At 42.9% G+C, this 22,912-nt stretch overlaps 1 protein-coding gene and 1 non-coding gene across 13 annotated transcripts in view; one reads left to right on the top strand and one right to left on the bottom strand.

The window, feature by feature from the left end:
* The window catches only part of PTPRT (protein tyrosine phosphatase receptor type T), a 1,149,770-nt gene that overhangs the window by 565,501 nt on the left and 561,357 nt on the right, over positions 1-22,912 (bottom strand). The window lies entirely within an intron of this gene.
* Positions 1,159-1,265, top strand: LOC139186689 (U6 spliceosomal RNA). The gene has a single exon (XR_011570361.1). It is a non-coding gene; the product is annotated as a U6 spliceosomal RNA (small nuclear RNA).

Consider the following 22,912-nt stretch of genomic DNA (forward strand, 5'->3'; position numbering starts at 1 on the left):
AGGGATGGGCTGATCTCCCTGTTATGAAGCCTTTACTTGCATCCCTCCCTCTCCCAGTTCGCCCAGTCTCCTATTCCAGGGCATTCCTTCCCCTGGGTCTTCAGCCCTCCAGCCTTCTCAGGACTTCATGCTTGCCAGTTACCCCTCTTCCTTCTGTCTTCAACCTTCCTCTCCATTGGTCTCTTCCTATCAGCATTTAAACAAGCCTCACTTCTCCCCATAAAGAGAAAATCCTCTTATCTCCATTCTTCTCACAGGTTATTGTCCAAACACTCCAGCCCACCTCATGGGCACATTAACTGAAAGAGTGAAATGAGATTGATCACTACTTTTCTTGTCCTTAACTCATTCAACTTCTATCCTCATCTGTATTGGAATTCTTCCTGCCATGGATCCCATGTTGCTAAACTATGGGTTTCTTTTAGTTCTTTTCTTAAGCGACCACTCAGCAAGCGTAGAATTGACCAGTCTTCCCTTTAAATGGGCTTCCCTGGTGGCTCAGATAGTAAAGAATCTGCCTGCAATACAGGAGACCTGGGTTCGATCCCTGGGTCAGGAAGACCCCCTGGAGAAGGGAATGGCTACCCACTCCAGTATCCTTGCCTGGAGAATTCCATGGACAGAGGAGCCTGGCGGGCTAGAGTTCATGGGGTCGCAAATAGACACAACTGAGTGTCCTTTAAATACTTAATTCCTTGGCTTCTGAGTGATCTTAGAGATTTCTCAAGTCTCCTTCTTGGCTTGCCTTGCAGGCCCTTCATCCCCTGTCCGTATGTTCAATTTTCACATTGGTGTTGTGTACCAGATCTTTCTCCTCCCCTTCTGATCTCATCTGTTACCTTAAATTAAATCACTATCTATATCCTGGTGACTCTCAAGCCTGTATTTCCAAGTCTACATCTTGCTCCTGAATTAAAGATGTCTACACTCCTTCCTACTATTAATATTATATCTCCCCTTCAATGATCTATGCCAAGTGATAGCTATGAAGGAGGACAGCTAACAGGCAGTAGACAGAGTAATGGGTTGATATAGACTCAGGATGGGCAAAAATCCTCTTGGCAGGGTAAAGAGAAGCAGCAATGAAATGCAAGCTAAAGGACAGTCAGTTGGATTAACTTGATACTTCTTTAAAAAGTACTTTAAAATCAAAATGCTGTGCTCACTTCGGCAGCACATATACTAAAATTGGAACGATACAGAGAAGATTAGCATGGCCCCTGCGCAAGGATGACACGCAAATTCGTGAAGCGTTCCATATTTTTAAAGATGATAACAATAACCCTGTGTACGAGACAGCAAAAGAGACACTGATGTATGGAACAGTCTTATGGACTCTGTGGAAGAGGGAGAGGGTGGGAAGATTTGGGAGAATGGCATTGAAACATGTAAAATATCATGTATGAAACGAGATGCCAGTCCAGGTTCAATGCACTATACTGGATGCTTGGGGCTAGTGCACTGGGACAACCCAGAGGGATGGTATGGGGAGGGAGGACGGAGGAGGGTTCAGGATGGGGAGCACATGTATACCTGTGATGGATTCATTTTGATATTTGGCAAAACTAATACAATTATGTAAAGTTTAAAAATAAAATAAAATTAAAAAAAAAAGTTGAATAAAAAAAAAAATCAAAATGCCTTTGATTGCTTGCTACTCCTTCTGTACGCCTATACCTTAAAGGACAGGGCACTCCTTGACATGCATTAAATCTAAATATGCTCCTACCCTAAAAAATTTATTTTCCGTCCACCAATGCTCTAACATATGGATATGTGTCATATGTCCACTGAAAACCATGGATATGTCATCCAATTTCAGAATGCCAGCTTTGGAGTAGGTATTGCTTTTTCCATAAAAATGTACAGTGTTAAGCAAAGCATCCATATTAAATTATGCTTCCTGCTGCTCACTCAGTTTGGTCCTAGACTCCAGTGCTGATAGAATTTCAATTGCTAGTAGCTGGGAGTTACAAAGAAGTCTGTGTAGAGCAACAGATGTCAAAATAAAAAACATGGTTAGGAGTAGAAAGTTCACGGCTTCAAGACTATGTTCGCCTAGAAAAAAAAATTGCTTTTACATGAGACTGCCTCACATCATTATTAATCACACACACACACACACACACACACACACACACACACTCACACACACTCACACACCTCTTAGAGAACGTGTAGCCCAGCATCCTCCTTTTGCAAACCATGATACTCAGGCCCAGAGAGGAAAATGGGTAAACTTCCTCCAAGTCCCACTCTATGCAATGGGAGATGATGAAAGAATCTGGGGCTTATTCCATCAGCACATGAGAGGCTTGGAAACACAGCCTCATTCTGCAAGAGCTTTCAGTATGAACATTCTTGCTGAGGGCATCACCACCTACCCAGCCAAATCTCTGGCAACTCACCTCATCCATGTGCTTCTTCCTTCCATCCTACCCAATCCCATTCCCACATGGCAGCAGACCCTGTTCCTCTTGGCTTCTGAATGCTAGACCCATACTCCCCAACCACCCCTGGCTCTTCTCTCAGACCAACCTTGTCTACTCTGCTAGAATGTTCCTTTCTGTTTTCTTCCTCCTCCGGTTCTACGGCAACCAGACTCACCAAGCAGCATTCTGCTCACCCAGCTGGGTTCCCAGGAGCCCTGCAAAGTGGCCTGAACTCATACCCCTGTCCAATCCAGCTTGCCCCAGCCCTATCAAAGAATCTGAATGGGAAATGATGGTTGTCTGCAAACCCTTATCCCAGCAAAATCATAGTGAAGGAAAAGACAAGGCAAAACTACAGCACCACAGCTGAGATCAGATTAGGACTGGGCTATGATGCGGCCCTGACCTGGGCCAGGCACTGTGCTAGGTGTGGGCGTGCACAGTCTCCTTTACTCTCCCGGCTCTGAACAGAATCTGGCTCTGTGAAGTTTGCACAGGGCCAAAAGGAAACAAGGCATTATTTATAATAATTGGCTTCCCATTATCCATTCAGTTGGCGCTGCCTGGAATAACATGATGGGCCTTTATGCTATTCACAGCCTATAAAAAAGTAGTTCTGTTGTGATTCAACATATAGTAATCTCCATTTTAAGAGGACAATAGAAACACTCAGCCATTATTCATCCCAGAGCCTTAAACAGCAGAGAATTCCTTTATCAGGAACATAAGGTTAGAACGACATGAGTTATTAATATTGCAAGTAGCCCAATGCATTCATCGAGGTGCTCAAACTATGGGGAAAAGAAAAAAAAAAAAAAGGTTTTTAAAAGCCAGATCTAGGAAAAGGCTAGAACCAAACAGCACTTTGAGGGAACTGTGGAGAAAGCACAAACTATTCAGAACTGCTTAAGCTGAAATGAGCATGGGGGCTAGAAATCTTCCTCCCCAACTCTCTTAGTCCTGAATGTTCTGAAAAAAAGCAGACAAAGGAGAAAAGCGATGAATGTTCCAAAGCTGAGACAGGAGACAATGTGACAGGAGATACAGATCATTGCTAATTAACGATCATTAGTGTACATGTATGATGTATTTGGTATTCAACTTTCATTCTTTCACCCCCATATTCCACAAAGGATTTGAGATAGCGTATAAAAGGAATAAGATACAACACCAGCAAAAAGTCAGTAGGAGTAAAGCACCAAGAAACAGCCTAAAGACAGAGCTGCGAGCACCACAGCAAGAAGGATGCCCGTGTGCCAACCATAAGGTCCTCACAGGTACCACCATCACGTTTCAAATGTGACCTGAAGCTTCCTGGCAGCCAGAGCAAAAAGGAGACAGTTAGATACAAAATTCCCCTTAACAAGGACTATTAAAGCGGTTTTCTTTCAAAGCAGTGTAAGAAAAGATGAACATTGGCATGGTGGCCCTTCAGATAACTGCAAAGATGGAGGCCCATTAAGCTGTCGTTAGATGGAAGGGACGAGGATATAGGAGAAAGAATATGAGTTCTGGAGCTGAAAGTCCTTCTGAGAAGGTCTAGCTTAATTCCTTACACTCAGTGGCCCTAGAAAAGATCCTTAATTCCTCTGAGGCATATTCTTACTAGAGACTTTAAAATATTTAATTTTGTTAAGTCATGTGTCAGAGAGAGAAAGAGAGAATGAACAAAGGAATAATAAGAGAGGTGAATATGAAACAAAACAAAACAAAAAAACATCCACCACAGTTCCTGGAACTTGAAATGTGCTAGGTCCTTTCCCAGATTTTTTTTTTTTTTTTTTTGCTTTCATTCTTCCTGTGAAATCTGGTGGTAAGAATATGGCAGCCTGTTTTCTCATTTGGGTGGCACTTATTTTAAGATTTTTTTGATATGGACTGTTTTTAAAGTCTTTATTGAATTTATTATAATATTGCTTCTGTTTTGTTTTGGCTTTTTGGCCTAGAGGCTTGTGGGATCTTAGCTCTCCAACCAGGGATTGAACTTGAACCCCCTGAATTGGAAAGTGAAGTCGTAACCACTGGACCACCAGGGAAGTCCCTGGGGGGCTGTTTCAATCTCTCTCTTCACTCTTACCCTCTGCCCCACCCATTCTCTCTCAATCCCTACAGAAGGAAGTCTCAGTCTCAGAATGCTAGAGTGAAAAGAAGTACACAAACCCAAGTGAATGAGCCCATCTACAACTGTCAGAGTATTAACAGAAGATGCAAATGGTGATGGACACCGGAGCAACCAGTACAATGCAGGAGAGAGAGAGTCAACTTGGAAAAGAGTTATGAATTGATAGATGATCACTGAACGCTTACAGCAAAGAACCATCTTATACTAAAATATGTTGATTTACGGTAGATATTTCTACCTCGAACACATGTTATTTACTAGCTAATCCATTGTGATCTTGAGGAAAAGTTCTACTTTGCAGGCTCTCTAAGTACCAAATACTTTCAGACTTTAGCTAGTGGAATGAGTCTAACTACTAGACCTTCGTGTTCCCAGTGACCATATTTTCTAAGCCAATCATAAGAAAAAAAAAATTCACAATGGTCTAGAAGTTAAAACTACTTTGACCCATTTGAAGGGATCATCTAATTTAAGAAAAAATAAATGGACAGTTGGAGCTGTCTTAGAAATTCTGGGTCACATGGTTGCTACATACGGTCACTGCATTAAGCCACTCCAACAGGGAGGCGTCCTCATTTTTCAAATGATCCTCCTTACCTTCAAGATTGGGTGAGAAGCCTCTGCTCTGTGTCTCCTCTGAATCTGCATGCTCCTCCATCCTAGGACACACCTCCGCAAACTCTGTAACATTTTAATCTTTTTTTTTTCCCCCCCATCTGAATGATGAATATACTGTTTGAGGCAAAGCCCTGGATGACCTGATAAATGTATGTGATTCTGTGACATTAAGCCTCAAATTTTTTAAAATATAGTTTTACTTTTCTTCTTGCTCAAATTCTCGTAAAGCTCTGGATCCATTTTTATAGTGTTTAATCACATCTTCATCTTAAAAAGCAACACTCACATGGTAGAGTGACTCAGTTTCCTCATCTGAATAGACCCCATGTATCTGAATTAAGCATTAAGACAGTATGGCAAGCCAAACGGTCTTCTTACCTATATTTGGATCCATATCTGTTCAGACTTCAACAAAATAGTTTCACTGCCTGTTGTTGGAAAAAAGATCCAATTTTCAGGCCTAGTTTTCAGTGTTACAGGGTAGTTTTTATTTACTTGTTTTCTCTCTTTTCTTTTTCATGTCTTCACTAAAATGTCAGTTGCAAGATGGAACAGTCTATTTCAGAGATAAACATTTAAAGCCAGAAGTTCCCATCTGAGAGCTTCTTCAGTTTCTTTTACCGAATGGGGGGACACCTTTGCATTTGATGGTCTTTTCTTAGGCACTAGTACACTGCACTGAGCAAGGTTTCATCTATCCAGACTGCTTGAGGGGACCCCGGGAGAACAGATCAGTCATTCACAGAAACAGATCTGAAAATCCTAAGGCCTAGGAGCCATCACAGCTTCCAGACCATCTGGACATCAGCCAGATACTCAGTGTGGAGAAGAAAGGCAGATGTGACCGCAGTGGGGCCAGAACACAGGCACCTCCCAGGGCGCCTCCACAGCTGGAACATCAGTCATTTTCCTGGATTCTTTGAAGGAAGTCACGCAGGAGCTTAGGGCTGGTGGGATGGCTCTAACTCACAGAAAATAGATCCTGGTGGGATAGGGAAGTAGCAGATAGTAGAAAAGGAAATAATTTTTTTTTTTTTTTTTTTTACTGTGGTGACTCAAGCCTCTGTTTAGCCCTGTTGCTCTGCTCCAAGTGACAAGACATGACTCACATAATCAGTTTAGCTACATTTGGTCCATTATCCCTATAGCAAGAGAGTATTTTCTCCCAGAAACTGGTAGGTATTATTCAATATATTTAGTTTCAGTATGGCTGCTCCTTTTCTCTTTTTTCCCCTTCCTATCTCTCTCTCCATCCTTTCCATTCACCCATTAAGCCATCCATCAATTCATCCATTCATCCACTCATCCATCAAAAGATATACTGACCATTCACGGTATGGCAGGTAATGTCCTAAGCATTTAATAAACAGTATCTCTTTAATATTTTAATATCCTCAAAGTCAGCACTTAATATTCATTATGAATGTCATTAAAGTTTAAGAGGGCAAGTATCTTGCCCAAGACTCAGCAAAATATAGCCCATGAGCCAAATCCAATCTATTTTTATAAGTTTAAATGGAATACAATTATGCCCATTTTTAAAAACTCATGCTACAATTCTAGCAGACCTGAATAGTTACAAGAGACCATGTGGTCTACAAAGCCTAAAATATTTACTATCTGGCTCTCTGCAGAAAACTCTGTCACCCCTAATCTTGCCCATTAATTATCTTGCCTAATCTTCCAAGAAGATAGCAGAGTCAAAGACACAAACTCAGATTCAACTCCCTCAAAAGGCTATCTTCTTCAACAATAAGCCACAGATAGAAGTATCTGAGCTTCATCTGCATGACTCCTGGACTCTAAGGGTAAGCTGGTCAGGCTAGGCTTATGGTCCTGAGAACAGAACTGACATATATTACTTAATAGAGTTGCCAACCACTGGTGAGGACCCTCTTTACTAGTGAGAAAAATCAGTAAGGACTTTTTTTTTTTCTGGCGAAATAATTATAGAGATGAGTGTTGATGCATGTTTTGACTTTGCTGCAAAAGTAGTTCTGTCTTCCCCAGTTTAAGTAATTACATTTGTTTCTAAATAAAGCAAATGGAACTATAGTTGTCAAAGAACGCAAAGATCAGTTGACTGCATTTATGGTGCGCTAGGTAGAAGAAAAGTTAAAGCAATTATGACATTGTAAGGAGAGATACTCCCGAGTCTCTTGTGCACATTCAGGTAGGTGAGCGCTGTTGAGCACCTTGTGAACAAGGGGAAAATGGGGAAGATGAAGCCAAATGGAAATGGAAACGTCCACCCAATGAAATCTATAGCTTCAAACAGTATTTGCTATTATGATACCCTAACAACTGATTATTTTAAAATATTTTCTAATGTTGCTGGGTATGAAGCATATGTTCAGGGTATTCCTCCAACATGTGCAGAGTTCAATAATTCTGGGGTCTAAGATACTGCACTTGGCACTATAAGTACAAAGATACCACCTTGCAGAAAGCAAACAGCTTAAGCAAGCAGTGACTTAAGGCTGACACACAAGGTCTAAAGAAGAGAGGCTTTAGAGAGAGGCTAGAATTTAGAACTGGGCCAAAGTAGAAATAAGAGAACTGGCCCGGCCATAGACCAAGGATCCAAAGGACATGGGAGAACCAGGAATGATTCAAAACCACCACTGCTGAGCACCTGTACTACCAGGGAAGAAATGATGGCATTAGATTCCACACCTCATATAGGGTCCTCACTGTGGAACAGTAATGCACGCCTCACAAAGATGTTCATGGCCTAATACCCAGAACCTGTGAAAACACTACAAGGTAAAAGGGATTTTGCAGATGTGGCAAAAATCTTGAAATGGATATTATCCTGGATTAGTTGGGTGGGCCTGTGTAATCACAGGGGGATCCTTATCACTGAAAGAGGGAGGCAGGAGATTAACTATCAGAGAGAGATTTCAAAAGAAAAGATAACACAGAGTTCCAAAGAATAGCAAGGACAGATAAGAAAGCCCTGCTCAGTGATCAATGCAAAGAAATAGAGGAAAACAACAGAATGAGAAAGAATAGAGATCTCTTCAAGAAAATTAGAGATACTAAAGGAACATTTCAGCAAAGATGGGCTCAATAAAGGACAGAAATGGTATGGACCTAACAGAAGCAGAAAACATTAAGAAGAGATGGCAAGAATACAAAGAAGAACTATACAAAAAAGATCTTCATGATCCAGATAATCACAATGGTGTGATCACTCACCTAGAGCCAGACATCCTGGAATGTGAAGTCAAGTGGGCCTTAGGAAGCATCACTATGAACAAAGCTAGTGGAGGAGATGGAATTCCAGTTGAGCTATTTCAAATCCTAAAATCTGATGCTGTGAAAGTGCTACACTCAGTATGTCAGCAAATTAGGAAAACTCAGCAGTGGCCACAGGACTGGAAAAGGTCAGTTTTCATTCCAATCCCAAAGAAAGGCAATGCCAAAGAATGCTCAAACTACCACACAATTGCACTCATCTCACATGCTAGCAAAGCAATGCTCAAAATTCTCCAAGCCAGGCTTCAGCAATACATGAACTGTGAACCTCCAGATGTTCAAGCTGGATTTCGAAAAGGCAGAGGAACCACAGATCAAACTGCCAACATCCAACAGATCATCAAAAAAGCAAGAGAGTTCCAGAAAAGCATCTACTTCTGTTTTATTGACTAAGCCAAAACCTTTGACTGTGTGGATCACAATAAACTGTAGAAAGTTCTTTAAGAGATGGGAATACCAGACTACCTGACCTGCCTCCTGAGAAATCTGTATGCAGGTCAAGAAACAACAGTTAGAATTGGACATGGAACAACAGACTGGTTCCAAACTGGGAAAGGAGTACATCAAGGCTGTATATTGTCACCCTGCTTGTTTAACTTACATGCAGAGTACATCATCAGAAATGCTGGACTGGATGAAGCACAAGCTGGAATCAAGATTGCTGGGAGAAATATCAATAACGTCATATACGCAGATGACATCACCTTTATGGCAGAAAGTGAAGAATTAAAGAGCCTCTTGATGAAAGTGCAAGAGGAGAGTGAAAAAGTTAGCTTAAAACTCAACATTCAGAAAACTAACATCATGGGATCTGGTCCCATCACTTCATGGCAAACAGATGGGGAAACAATAGAAATAGTGACAGACTTTATTTTGGGGGGCTCCAAAATCACTGTAGATGGTGACTGCAGCCATGAAATTAAAAGACGCTTGCTCCTTGGAAGAAAAGTTATGACCAACTTAGACAGCATATTAAAAAGCAGAGACATTATTTTGCCAACCAAGGTCCGAACAGTCAAAGCTATGGTTTTCCAGTAGTCATGTATGGATGTGAGAGATGGACTATAAAGAAAGCTGTGCACCGAAGAATTGATACTTTTGAACTGTGGTGTAAAAGAAGACTCTTGAGAGTCCCCTGGACAGCAAGGAGATCCAACCAGTCCATCCTAAAGGAAATCAGTCCTGAATATTCATTGGAAGGACTGATGCTGAAGCTGAAACTCTGATAATCTGGCCACCTGATGTAAAGAACTGAGTCACTAGAAAAGACCCTGATGCTAGGAAAGATTGAAGGCGGGAGGAGAAAGGGATGACAGAGGATGAGATGGTGGGATGGCATCGCTGACTCAATGGACTTGAGTCTGAGTAAGCTCCAGGAGTTGGTGATGGACAGGAAAGCCTGGTGTGCTGCAGTCCATGGGGTCGCAGAGTTGGACACGACTGAGCGACTGAACTGAACTGAACTATGGCTGGCTTTGAAGATGGAGGAAGGGACCATGAGCCAAGGGATGCAGGTGGTCTCGAGCAATTGGAAAAGGCAAGAAAACAGATTATCCCCTAGACCTTCTAGAAGGAGTACAGCCTGGTCAACATCTGGATTTCTGCCCAATGAAACCCACTTCAAATTTCAGACCTCCAGAAGGTAATTTGTTACTGTTAGATAACACATCTGTGTAACCACTAAGCCATTTAGATTATGGACATTTGTTTTAGCAGCAATAAGAAACTAGGGACTTGGGAAGGGCAAGAGCTACATGCCACCCTCCCACCATGGTGGGGAGGAGGGGCAGAAATAGTTGGAATTAAGCATGATTTCTGATCCCATCACTTCATGGGAAATAGATGGGGAAACAGTGGAAACAGTGTCAGACTTTATTTTGGGAGGCTCCAAAATCACTGCAGATGGTGACTGCAGCCATGAAATTAAAAGACGCTTACTCCTTGGAAGGAAAGTTATGACCAACCTAGATGGCATATTCAAAAGCAGAACATCACTTTGCCAACAAAGGTCCGTCTAGTCAAGGCTATGGTTTTTCCAGTGGTCATGTATGGATGTGAGAATTGGACTGTGAAGAAAGCTGAGCGCCAAAGAATTGATGCTTTTGAACTGTGGTGTTGGAGAAGACTCTTGAGAGTCCCTTGGACCGCAAGGAGATCCAACCAGTTCATTCTGAAGGAGATCAGCCCTGTGATTTCTTTGGAAGGAATGATGCTAAAGCTGAAACTCCAGTACTGTGGCCACCTCATGTGAAGAGTTGACTCAATGGAAAAGACTCTGATGCTGGGAGGGATTGGGGGCAGGAGGAAAAGGGGATGACAGAGAATGAGATGGCTGGATGGCATCACCGATTCAATGGACATGAGTTTGAGTGAACTCCAGGAGTTGGTGATGGACAGGGAGGCCTGGCATGCTGCGATTCAGGGGTTGCAAAGAGTCGGACACGACTGAGCGACTAATCTGAACTGAAGCATGATTTCTGATCCCCATCAAGCAGCTAAATGGGTCCCAGGCCAGCATGTTAATCATTCACTTGCTAATTCTCAGCTTTGGTGTTGCTTGATTCAGACATTTGATTTTCAAATGTAAAGATAATCTGAAATATTCCTTAGTGTTCAAAACTTATTCAAATGGACTTTAATTTGAAAAGTACATTATGTATCCACCAATCTTTATGTAAATGTGTGCATATAGGGAAAAAGTAGAAATGCTTATTTAGCAAGCGGCACAAAAACAAAAGAAAATTAGAGATTAAGAAGCAGGTCTCAGTGAATCACGATGTCTCAGTGATGGTGTGGTAGCCATCAAGAGTGTCGTTCAGGGATTAGTGCCCATGACCTCAGGATCGTAGAATCAACCATATGTGGAGTTCAGCACCACAGATACTAAGTGAATGAGGCTTTGCCTACCCTGGAGAGTGGTACTATGGAGGTGACCTTGTCCTTTGGGCCTCTGAACTTAGTCATGATGGGGTAATGAACCATTACAGAACAAGAAAAATCCGCAATATGAATGAATAAATGATAATAAACTTTGGAAAATTATATTTAGAAGTAAGTATATTGAAAAACAGATAAATGTGTCCTTGGATGAGAGATAACTAAGTAAATACAATTTAAAATCACTTTATAGTGTAGAAAATTTCAGTATCAAGAAATGCTTTAAATTCCATGTCATGGTTAATTTTATTCCTGAACTCCATAAACAGAAGGGCAAAATTATGAAAAAGTAGATACATGTTTAAACTGAAATTCATGAACAAGAAATTGAAAAATATAATAGGCAACAATGTGCTGCATCTCAACATTTAGATTCTTTGATATCCATATTTTCCACCAAAATGCAATTTTATGAATTTATAATCCTTGAAAATTGTTATTATTTTTGTTGCTTACATTGCTTATAATAATAATAGCAGATATGTACAGAAATGTGCCCGGATGATTATATATGAAGAAACATTACAGTAATAATTCTTTTAGAAATGCCAGGATTTGGGAATTATATATTTAATTAGTAACTCTCTATCTGGAAATCTTGAGTTTTCTTTTTTATTTTGATTAAGGCTAGATAAAAATCCAACTTGTAGACAATGAATTCTGAATTCTAGATTTAGTTACTAGAACAAGATCCAAACAGAGCTCAAAACACCTGTTGAATAACACCTGTGAATTTTCAGCTTGGGATCATCTTGATTCAGCTTGAGAATTCTGCAAGCTGAGGATCCACACAGACTCAAGGATTTGCATGCAATACAGTTATACATATTTCATAAAGGCAAATTATTAACTACTAAGCTGTGAGAATTCTTCCTTTGGCTTTTAAGGAAAGTCCTTGAGTTAATGTTGAATATATCTCTAAAAAATTGGTACTTGTGAAATTAATAGAGTCGAATGACAGTTTGAATAATATTAGGATACATTAAGCCCATACTTGGTTGCTTTTAAACATGCAATCAAGAAATCCTGGGGAAGAGCCACGGGCCTTCAGCTCATTGTGGCTGCAGAGAGGCTGCCCAAAGCCCTGGGTTTATGTTATAATTTTAAGGGAGGGTAAGAGCCTCAGGTGGGTAGAGACTGAGCCATAATTAATATGATTTAGATTCAGTGTCATGAAACAATTCATACCAGTTACATATAAATTATATCACCTTTATGTTGTGTTGCAAATTATTCTTTCCGCCATACTTCAAACAGAAGGAAAGAATTCTCTCACAGAAGAAAATTACCAACATGGGGGAATACTTGAGCAAACTGTTGGAGAAGCAAACCTTTAGAGAAGAGAGTGATTTAATCACCATTTGCTCTAGGAATGCACAGGTAGGATTTTTAAATGGAGATTAATGAGTGGACTCGTGTCAGGTGTATGACAGTCCTCACTCCAGGAGGCACAGATCTGACGGCCTGTGAAAATGTCATCAGACTCTCTTGTGTTCTTTCAGGAACCTAACAGTTATTGACACACGTGATGAAAAGTAATGCTTTCACCTTCAGGGAAGATGCTGGCCCTGATCTGGGAGGGATAAAACCAACTCAGAGCACCACTCTGCAGTCCAGATCTCAAACTCTAGCTTTAATCAGCACCCCCTGCAGGGTTTGTTAAAGCATGGACTGGCTGCATCCCACCCCCAGAGTTTCTGAGGCAGCAGGTTTAGGTTAAGGTCTAAGAATCTGCATTTCTAACAAGTTCTCCGGTGATTCTGACACTGCTAGCCAGAGATGTATATGCTAGAAATGACTGGTCTAGGTGCTCCACCCAGAAGCAGGAGTGTTCCACTCCCGCTCTCTCTCCCTGGCCTAACAATGGCAGGCAAGGCTCTCCATGATCTGGGTCCCCGCGACCTTTCTGACATCATCTTCTGCAACCCTCTCTGTGGCTGGCCCTTCTCCAGCTTTATGGTCCTCCTGCTGTTCCTTAAACACAGCAAGCTTGTTCCTACCTCACGTCCTTTCCTACTGCTGTCCCCTTAACTCAAGAGGCTCTTCTGACGAATCTTCAAATGGCTGCTACCTCATTTCATTCAGCCGTCTATTCAGAGAGGCCTCCCAGAACCATTCTATTTAAAAGCGCCACTTCTCCAAAGCAACCCCCTTCTTAGCACTTTCTATCCTCTTTCCTGGCTTAATTTTTTCACATCACTGTCACCTAGAAAACTAATATTTACTTTCTGGACTTTGGTTCACTGCTATACTCTTGGCCGCTAGCAAAGTAGCCGATACACAGTAGAGCTTCAGTGCACATTAGTGAAATGAAAGGATGATTGACTGACAGAATGAAGAAAGAACCACTGCAATTAACCTGCCTCCAAGGTGACAGAGCCAATGGGGTAAAAGTATAAGGTTTTCAAACCAAATCCAGGTGTATGAAAACAATCCATAAATATGAAAGTGCATTATGGGCGTAAGAGACCTTATTGAGCAGCAGGCAGGATAAACTGCTCACTCAGGAGAGTTGACTGTGCACGTCTCCTCCCAATCCCACTTACACTGAGAGCTTACAATTAGCCATGGTGGTAATATTTAAACCATAGGAATTGGCAAACACTACAAAATCAGGCTTATTTTTGTCAGAGAGCCTGTCTGTCAGCACACCACTGGTTCTACCCATAGAGACACACGTTCCAGTACTCAGCTTGATGGCCAAGCCCGCGGACCTGTCATCTGATGAGCTGGATACAAAATGAAGGAGAGAAATTGGGACACCTCAGTAGAACAGGAGGATTCATCCATATCCTCCTCTGGGATGTCCATCCAGTGGGGCTGAACATCTACCCTGCCCCGCATGAGAAGTCTAACCCTAACACAGGTGCACAGGCAGACACGCACCTGTGTTGTGTGTTCGCCATGCTTCCCTCCTGCCCCACATGAACTGTGGGGAAACTGCCCCCGTCCTTGATCTTGGGGGCGAAATATATGACTCAGGCTCATACTAATCAACCTGAAAGACAGACCCATGAATGGACTTTCAGTTACCTGAGTCAATAAATCTCCCTCTCCTTCACTCACAACCACATGATATTTTCTAAAGACAGGGCACAAAATAGTACAAGCCCAAGCATAAGAGCAAGAGAATGAAGTACCTGCTCAAGGCCACAAGTGACAGAATGAAAAAAGCAGCAGCAAAGGTTATTTCACAGTTGGTGGTTCTAGGGTTTATTCTTTGTCTAAACATTTTTGCTTAAATTTTAGTTACATTGTCTTTTCCAACTAAAAAATCCATAACACATGGGTTAGATTTGTTTCCTACTCTGTTTATAAACTGTTTTCTCATACACCAGAAAGAAGATATATAAGAAATACCCTCAAATTAATAGGGAATTAAACTGGCAGAGCTGATTTAAATACCATGTATTTAAAGAAAGGAAAAAAATCTCTTGTAACAAAGATTGCCATAGCACATTAATTATAAGGTTTCTGACAGATTTTTATAACTCCAACACGGAGATTTAAAATTACCTTCCCAATTGTTTCTTTTAGCCATTAATGTCTTCAACAGGGGGACATGTTGACCTTTAAGTTTGAACCAATTCAGGAAAATGCCCGAATTCTCATTTGAGTTCTTTTGCAAAGAACTGTTCTTTAGACACAATATAACTTTATCCTCTTATGGGTGCTTTATACCAGCCTCACAATGGCATTTATAGTTTCTGAAACAAATCAAAAAATAACAGAACAAGGGGCACTAGTAAGTCACCGGTTGAAATATAAGTTTAGGCCTCTATTTTGTTTTACTACCAATTTTGGCTAAAGGATGCACTTCTTTCATTTCCAGTTTCCTTTATGGCAAAAGAGAGAATTAAAATCTGTATCAGGACCACTGGGCTTCCAAAACCCTGCCCACTGAGTCTTTACAGGCAGCCCTGTTCCCATTCTCTACCAGGTCTCTCTATTCCCCAAAGCATTCGATAGGCCTCAGTGCTACTGAAGAATCTGCGATTTTGCAGAGAACTCAGAAGTGTGGGCTCACCTGGCACAACCTACAGAATTTCACTGAAAAGTGCTCAGAAGACTCTTCCCCAAATCCCCTCCTTAGGACCACGGTCCTTTGAGCTTTTCCAAGCCTCCCTATTGCCTCCCTTCCCCATGTCCCTGCCCCTGGCCTGTTGTTCCCATACACCAGGACACTAGCAGACACGAAGCAATCAGAAGATTCCACCTGCTCGGTGAGGGCCTATCAGTGCAATGCCCATATGATATTCAGATATAAGCTGCTTTTCCACTTATTTGGCGATCTCTTTCCATTCTGTGCAGGCATTCAGACCATCTTTTTAGTCTGGTCACAGCCCATCTACATTTCACGATGCCTATCCTTCTTCTGCTTTACAAATAACCAGAAACATCCCCAAAAAGTGAAGCTGGAACCTTTAACTTGATGCCCCTCTGTACCTACATCGTGCTTTTCTTCCACAGCTGAACTTCACGATAGGCCTGTCAAAACACTCTTGTGTGGACACAGGGACGGAAGGGGAGGGTGGGACGAATCGGGAGATTAGGTTTGACATAAATGCCATGTGCCAAATAGACAGCTAGTGGGAAGCTTCCAGGGAGCTCAGCTCAGTACTGTGATGACCTAGAGGGGGGGCATGGGGGGAGGGGAGAGAGAGGGGACCTATGTGTACATATGACTGGTGCACTTTGCTGCACAGCAGAAGCCAACACACTGTACAGCAATTATACTCCAGTTAAAAAAATAAAGAAAGAAGGGACTGAGGATCCCAAGCAGTGGATCTGGGCAGTAGCCATGACGCAACAAAACAAAACACAGTGGCCGACACCCGCTAGGCCCACTGTGCCTTGGTTTCTGTCCGCACCACTGCACTGCACCTGCTCTCACCAAGACCAGCAGATGCTAAATCAAATACGTCTGCTGGGTATTTTGTTATTTGCATCCACGTGCAGTGTGAATCATCATACCTATTAGAATATGAGGAATCCGGAGGAATCTTCGCATATAGACTGTCTTTCATTTTCTTCAACACAAGTTTTGAGATGTATAATGGTTACAAATGTTTAAAATTAGTGGAGGGGCTTTAAATCAACATTGTGGTTCTCCAGCCACCTCTGTGTCAGTCCTGCCTTGCTCTCTGGCTGGGAACTGCCTCTCTTCAGACAGAAATTTGGAATGTGGACTGTTGCCGCAGCCACACCATTGATGTCAATGCAAACACACATTTCTGCATGGTTTTCATTATTTTTTACATTCCATGGTGTCTCTTGGTGGCTTGTTTATTTAGCATTATATCATAAGCATTTCCCAGGTTGCCCAGCACCATCTCTAATTACCATTTAAATGGCTGCATAATATTCCACTAAGTGGATGAGTCATGATTTACTGAACTCTTACCATACTGTCAGGCATTTATGTTGCTTCCAGTTTTTGCTACCATAAATTGCCCTGCAGATAGCTTTTGCCTAGGTTTGGATTAATGCCTTATGATAATTTCTCCCATATTAGATCACTGGGTTAAAGAGTATGAACCATTTTTAAGGCCTCTGGTACACATTTCAAATTCCTTCCAAAAGGATTATCTATCTGTACTGTCCCAGCAATGTGTGTGTGTGTGGGGGGGGGGGGGGGGGGGCGGGGAGGTGGGTAGTGGCGGGGAGTAAAATACCCCTGAGAACTGACTGTGTGCTCTGAACAGTGTGGAATCCTCAATGAACAAGCAGCAGTGGGAGCTGAGAGTACAGGGTATTTTAATGGATTCTAAACCTGTAATAAGAGTTCTCTTTGATGGGGGATCACACATCTTCCCCTGGTCCCTCTTCTCCCTCACCAGTTCCTGCCAGAACATCATTTAAAGAACTACTAAAGGGGGACTTCCCTGGTGGTTCAGCGGTTAAGAATCTACCTGGCAATGCAGGGGACACGAGTTCCATCCCTGGGCAGGGAACTAAGACTCCACATGCCACAGGGCAATTAAGCCCACACATGGCAAAGATCCCATGTGCTGCAACTAAGACCCAACACAGCACCACCCCCCACTATACCTACACACACACACACACGCATAGCCACTAATAAGGGTCTTTATGGCAAGCAGGAATCAACTTTCCTATAACCCAAAGCCACAGCATGAGCAGTGTGAAAGTACTTCTCCCTCTTGTGGGAGCCTGTAAAGGCTGAAGAGGTGACTCTTTCCAGGGGAGAGAGAATCTGCAGATAGCTTGGGTGAGTCATTCATGACTGAAGGTCCCCTGAGAAGAACCCAAAGCAGTTGGATCAAGCAGCCAAAGACCAGAAGTGATAAGGAGAGTCAAGCAAAGGAGAGGGTGGCATGGCAGGATGGTCCTGTGTGTCTGGAAAGACCTGGCATCCATGAAGGGAGCAATGCCAGTCCTAGTCCCCCCTTTACCAACCATGCAGCCTCAATATGACTCCCCAGCTTCTCTGAGCCCCCTCTTAGGGGACAGAGGGGACATGGACACCTGTCTCACAGCTGGTTGAGGCTGAGCAGACTAAACAGCTGCGCTTGCCTTGGAAGACCCAAGGACCCACAAATAGCATGACACCAGACAGTCTGTCCTTCAGCAGTGCTCTGGCCTAAACCACATCTAAACATGTCTGGGAGTTTGACTTGTAGAAACAAGTGAGTGTCAAATGACCTCTGTCTCTACAAGGCTGCCACTCAGAAGAGGAGCCACACACTCCTTGAGGCCCCACAAAGCAGGACTCAGGTCACAGGGTTAAAGCTGGAGGGCTTCAGGTTTGGGCTCAGAATTAGAACTTTCTACCCAGGTCAGTACACTCCTTCACACCACACTATAGGAATGACACCAGACCATTTACCAAGAAGATCAATCCTTAGATAAGCTCTGGTCCTTATCAGCTGTATGACCTTGGGAGAATTATTTAAGTTCTTTCAGTCTCAGTTATTCATTTGTTAAATGAGGCTAAAAAATGCCTACACTGGAAGCTTTCATGGAAGATAATGATATTAATCATAGTCACGATGGATGACAATAACAAGAAAAATAATGGAAAACACTTCTTGAGTTAATATGATAAATTTGCACTGAGATAAACTAAGGGATTTCATACATTATCTCATTTAATCCTTAAAATAGTCTCCTAGGGTAAGAAGTTTTAGTATGTGGCATCATGACTGAGGTGCCTGGTGAATGATAACTAGTATTATGATCTTCAATACTAATAATTCACAAAGAGAAACAGCCCAATTAGTTAGCGGAAAAGCAGGACTGTTGAAATGAGTATTGCCTTAAGGACCTGAGCTCCCCTAGGAGGTTTACTGAAAATACCAAAGTGGTACTGATTACGTCAATGACTATACATATCCAAGCTATGACACCCGTAACTGTGCACTTCCTTCCACCTGGATGCCGGGCTTGGTCAGGTGACTTATTTCGGCCAATGGGAAAAGAGCAAGCTTTATGCACAGGGAGGCTTGACAAAGTGCTTCTGCATTTCTCCTTCCCCTCACGGACTCCTGCTTCCACCATGAGAACAATCTAGCCTGCTGGAGGATGTCAGGCCAGGTGGAGCAAAGTGGAGTCACCCCAGCTGAGGCTACTCTATGCCATCTAGCTACATCAAACTAGCCAGCTGATCAAGATGCCTATCAGCCAGGGTTGGCCTAAGTCAGTAGGATGTTCCAGACAAATACAGACCCATGAGCAAAAATAAATGGTAGTGTGTGTCACTGAGATTTTAATGTTTCTGTTATGCAGCATTATTATGGCAGTAGCTGACTAATACAACCAGTTCTTTTAGCTCACAGACACTTTTTCCTGCATAATGACAATCACATCTGGTAAACAAACACTTCCCCAAACAATTTACATTGATTGTATCATTTATGCTTCACACAAAAACCTATGGGGAACATGTTATGATTACTTACACTGCAGAATGAAAAAATAATTTAAATACCTTGCCCAAGAATATCTTGCAAAAAGAATTTAAATACCTTGCCCAAGTTCAAACAGTAAGTCATGGAGACAAGTTTTGAAGCTGAGTAGCTGTCTTAACAGCCCTCACACCCAACCAATGGCTCGTGTACACTGCAAGACAGCTCCCCAAGCCAAGCTGCGCTGTAGAAGCAGTTGCAGGCTCCCCTCATCAGGCCAGGGACTGTGAGTCAAGGCCTGCTACCTTCTTCCCTGGGCTGGTGGCTCCATCTCACTCTTTGAGAAAGTGCTCTGGGATTAGGGAATGTGCTCGGGACAGGAAGCCTTCTACTGACACAAGATCCAAAGCTACAGGGCTGCAGTGGTGGAGAGCAGTATGTACTCTTCATGATGCAGTGCTCGGAAAATCCTAGCTGTGTGAGGTGCATGAGGGGCCCCTGGAGGACTCTGCACTTCTGCTCCTTCTTGGTAAAGCTCCAAGAATCCATGAGTAAGTCTTCCACTGGCTGAGCAGGTTAAAATATTAGCAGTACTGTTCTCACCCAGACCTGAGCATCTGTCTTCCTGACCTTTGTGACAGCCTTTTCCGGGTGCCTGCAGCCTTTCTAATCTATCCTACACCTCAGGCCAGACAATCTTCCCCAGATGCACACCAGCAATGCCACTCTCTACTTGTATATCTGCAATGGGTCCCTGAGCTGAATACAGCACTCAAGTCCCCTCCTGATGTGGCATCAGAAGATGCTCCCTGGCCTAGGGAACAGCTTGTTCCCAGAAGAAAGGGTCGATTGTCCCTTTGTTTGTGTTCCTGCTCCTCTTTCTGGTTCAAACACTCTTCACGACCATGTCAGACTCTCATCTAAGCAGGGTGTATCTGGGTACAGATACAGGAACAGGGGCTGTGGGATGGAGTGGAGGATAAGCTTTCCTACACAGAAAGCCATGGTGTGGGCTCTCTCTCCCTTCTGGCCATGATTCCCGAGTACAGAGACTCGCCAAGTGGTCTTGAGTGTACCCGGAGAGCCTGACCCTGAGACCAAGCAGGGGTGTCTGGGATGCAGGCCTAACAGGGAGCCCAGGTCTACACACATGAAAGACCCAGGATAATGATTACTAATTGATTTATACTGCCTTAATCATAGCACTTACTCCCTAATAACTTGCAAACCCTTTGTGCCTCACAGATTACTAAGTATGTGCTTGTCCATCACCTCATCTGAGGCCCAGCAAAAGCCGTGCCATCATTTCCATGACACAGCAGAGAGTAAGACCTAGGGAAGTTCAGAACCTTGCTAGGTCAACCAGAAGTAAGACTTAAGGCTTATGTGGTGTTTTCCTCATCTCATTACCCCCAAGTTAATAAGTCTGTAACTTCATGGTTATGCAAACTGTCAAGCAGAGTCTACTGCACTGTAGAAATTGGCAACAAATCTTTTAAACTGAAAAAGCCCATAACTGGAGAACTGCTAGTAGTTAGAGAAAAGGGGGTATGACAGACGCTCCAGCACCTTACCCATGGCCTGGAGGTCACAGGCAGCCTGTTACAGGGGTCACCCTGCCTGAGGGAGAGGGGTTCACACTGAGGAAATATGCTCAACTCTGGACTGTGTAAAGTATTGGGAAGTTCACCTCCAGGAGTAACCCTCATCCAGTGTGCCATGGCCATGGGAGGAGAAACTCTAACCTTCTAGAGTATGTGTCCAGCAGGACCCCCAAGTGGGGACAGGTCTCAGTTGGTCACACCCAGTTACCCATGTGTTAATGCCCTTTATTACCTTATTCCCTCCCTGTCTCCTTCTCCATTTTGTCACTGGGCTTTCAGAAATCACCTCCCAAGGAAACTACCTGAATCCAAATAAGGATCTGTTTCTATGAGAAATCTATATAAGATATAGAGAAATGGGCTTCCTATCAAGGAGGAAATCTGGGCTGAAAAACACCCCAGGGAGGCAAAGTAAGTAGAGGCAACTAGTGCAAAATAGATTAGGTCACTGGGGTCTCTGAGAGTACAGCAAAGCTACCTAACAGGAAATAGTATGTAACTGCCACTTGGTGACATCATACCTATATTTCAGATGACATATGTCTGTGTGAGGGAGGGGGAGGGATGGAGGGGGGGATAATGTCTTGGGTATACCTAGTAACTAAGCCAACAAAACTGGAATGATGAACATCAGTGAATTTTATAGGAACATACTACAAATGCTTGCATTACAGTCTTCCTAAGGCTATTTTGACAACTGAATGACTAGAAACCACATGAGGCACTAACAGTGTGCCTGGCACATAGTGAACATATAAGAACTATTCATTACTATAGTAAGCACTGTAGTGTTCCCTGAGATTCTCCTTACGCGGCCACTGCACAACTCCTACTGGCCACGATGCCATGTGCCTAAGAGATCATAGCTCCCCACACCACACTTACTCCACTCTGGGAAATGACTTCAGGGGACGGAGTCACCTAGCCCAGGAAGTACCATCCCGTTTCCAGGTGACCTACACCAAATCAGACCAATTCAGGTTATGCAAAGCTGACCCCTTGCTGGGTGTGGTGAAGGGGCAACTCTGCAGTGTGCTTTATGTTTCATCAGTTTTCATTCCAATCCCAAAGAAAGGCAGTGCCAAAGAATGCTCAAACTACCGCACAATTGCACTCATCTCACACGCTAGTAAAGTAATGCTCAAAATTCTCCAAACCAGGCTTCAGCAATACACGAACCGTGAACTTCCTGATGTTCAAGCTGGTTTTAGAAAAGGCAGAGGAACCAGAGATCAAATTGCCAACATCTGCTGGATCATGGAAAAAGCAAGAGAGTTTCAGAAAAACATCTATTTCTGCTTTATTGACTATGCCAAAGCCTTTGACTGTGTGGATACAAGAAACTGTGGGAAATTCTGAAAGAGATGGGAATACCAGACCACCTGATCTGCCTCTTGAGAAATCTGTATGCAGGTCAGGAAGCAAGTTAGAACTGGACATGGAACAACAGACTGGTTCAAAATAGGAAAAAGAGTACGTCAAGGCTGTATATTGTGACCCTGCTTATTTAACTTCTATGCAGAGTACATCATGAGAAACGCTGGACTGGAAGAAGCACAAGCTGGAATCAAGATTGCCAGGAGAAATATCAATAACCTCAGATATGCAGATGACACCACCCTTCTGGCAGAAAGTGAAGAGGAACTCAAAAGCCTCTTGATGAAAGTGAAAATGGAGAGTGAAAAAGTTGGCTTAAAGCTCAACATTCAGAAAACGAAGATCATGGCATCCGGTCCCATCACTTCATGGGAAATAGATGGGGAAACAGTGGAAACAGTGTCAGACTTTATTTTTCTGGGCTCCAAAATCACTGCAGATGGTGACTGCAGCCATGAAATTAAAAGATGCTTACTCCTTGGAAGGAAAATTATGACCAACCTAGATAGCATATTCAAAATCAGAGACATTACTTTGCCAACAAAGGTCCGTCTAGTCAAGGCTATGGTTTTTCCTGTGGTCATGTATGGATGTGAGAGTTGGACTGTGAAGAAGCCTGAGTGCCGAAGAATTGATGCTTTTGAACTGTAGTGTCGGAGAAGGCTCTTGAGAGTCCCTTGGACTGCAAGGAGA

This window comes from Bos indicus, chromosome 13 (genome assembly GCF_029378745.1).
Source record: "Bos indicus isolate NIAB-ARS_2022 breed Sahiwal x Tharparkar chromosome 13, NIAB-ARS_B.indTharparkar_mat_pri_1.0, whole genome shotgun sequence".
NCBI classification, from domain to species: domain Eukaryota; kingdom Metazoa; phylum Chordata; class Mammalia; order Artiodactyla; family Bovidae; genus Bos; species Bos indicus.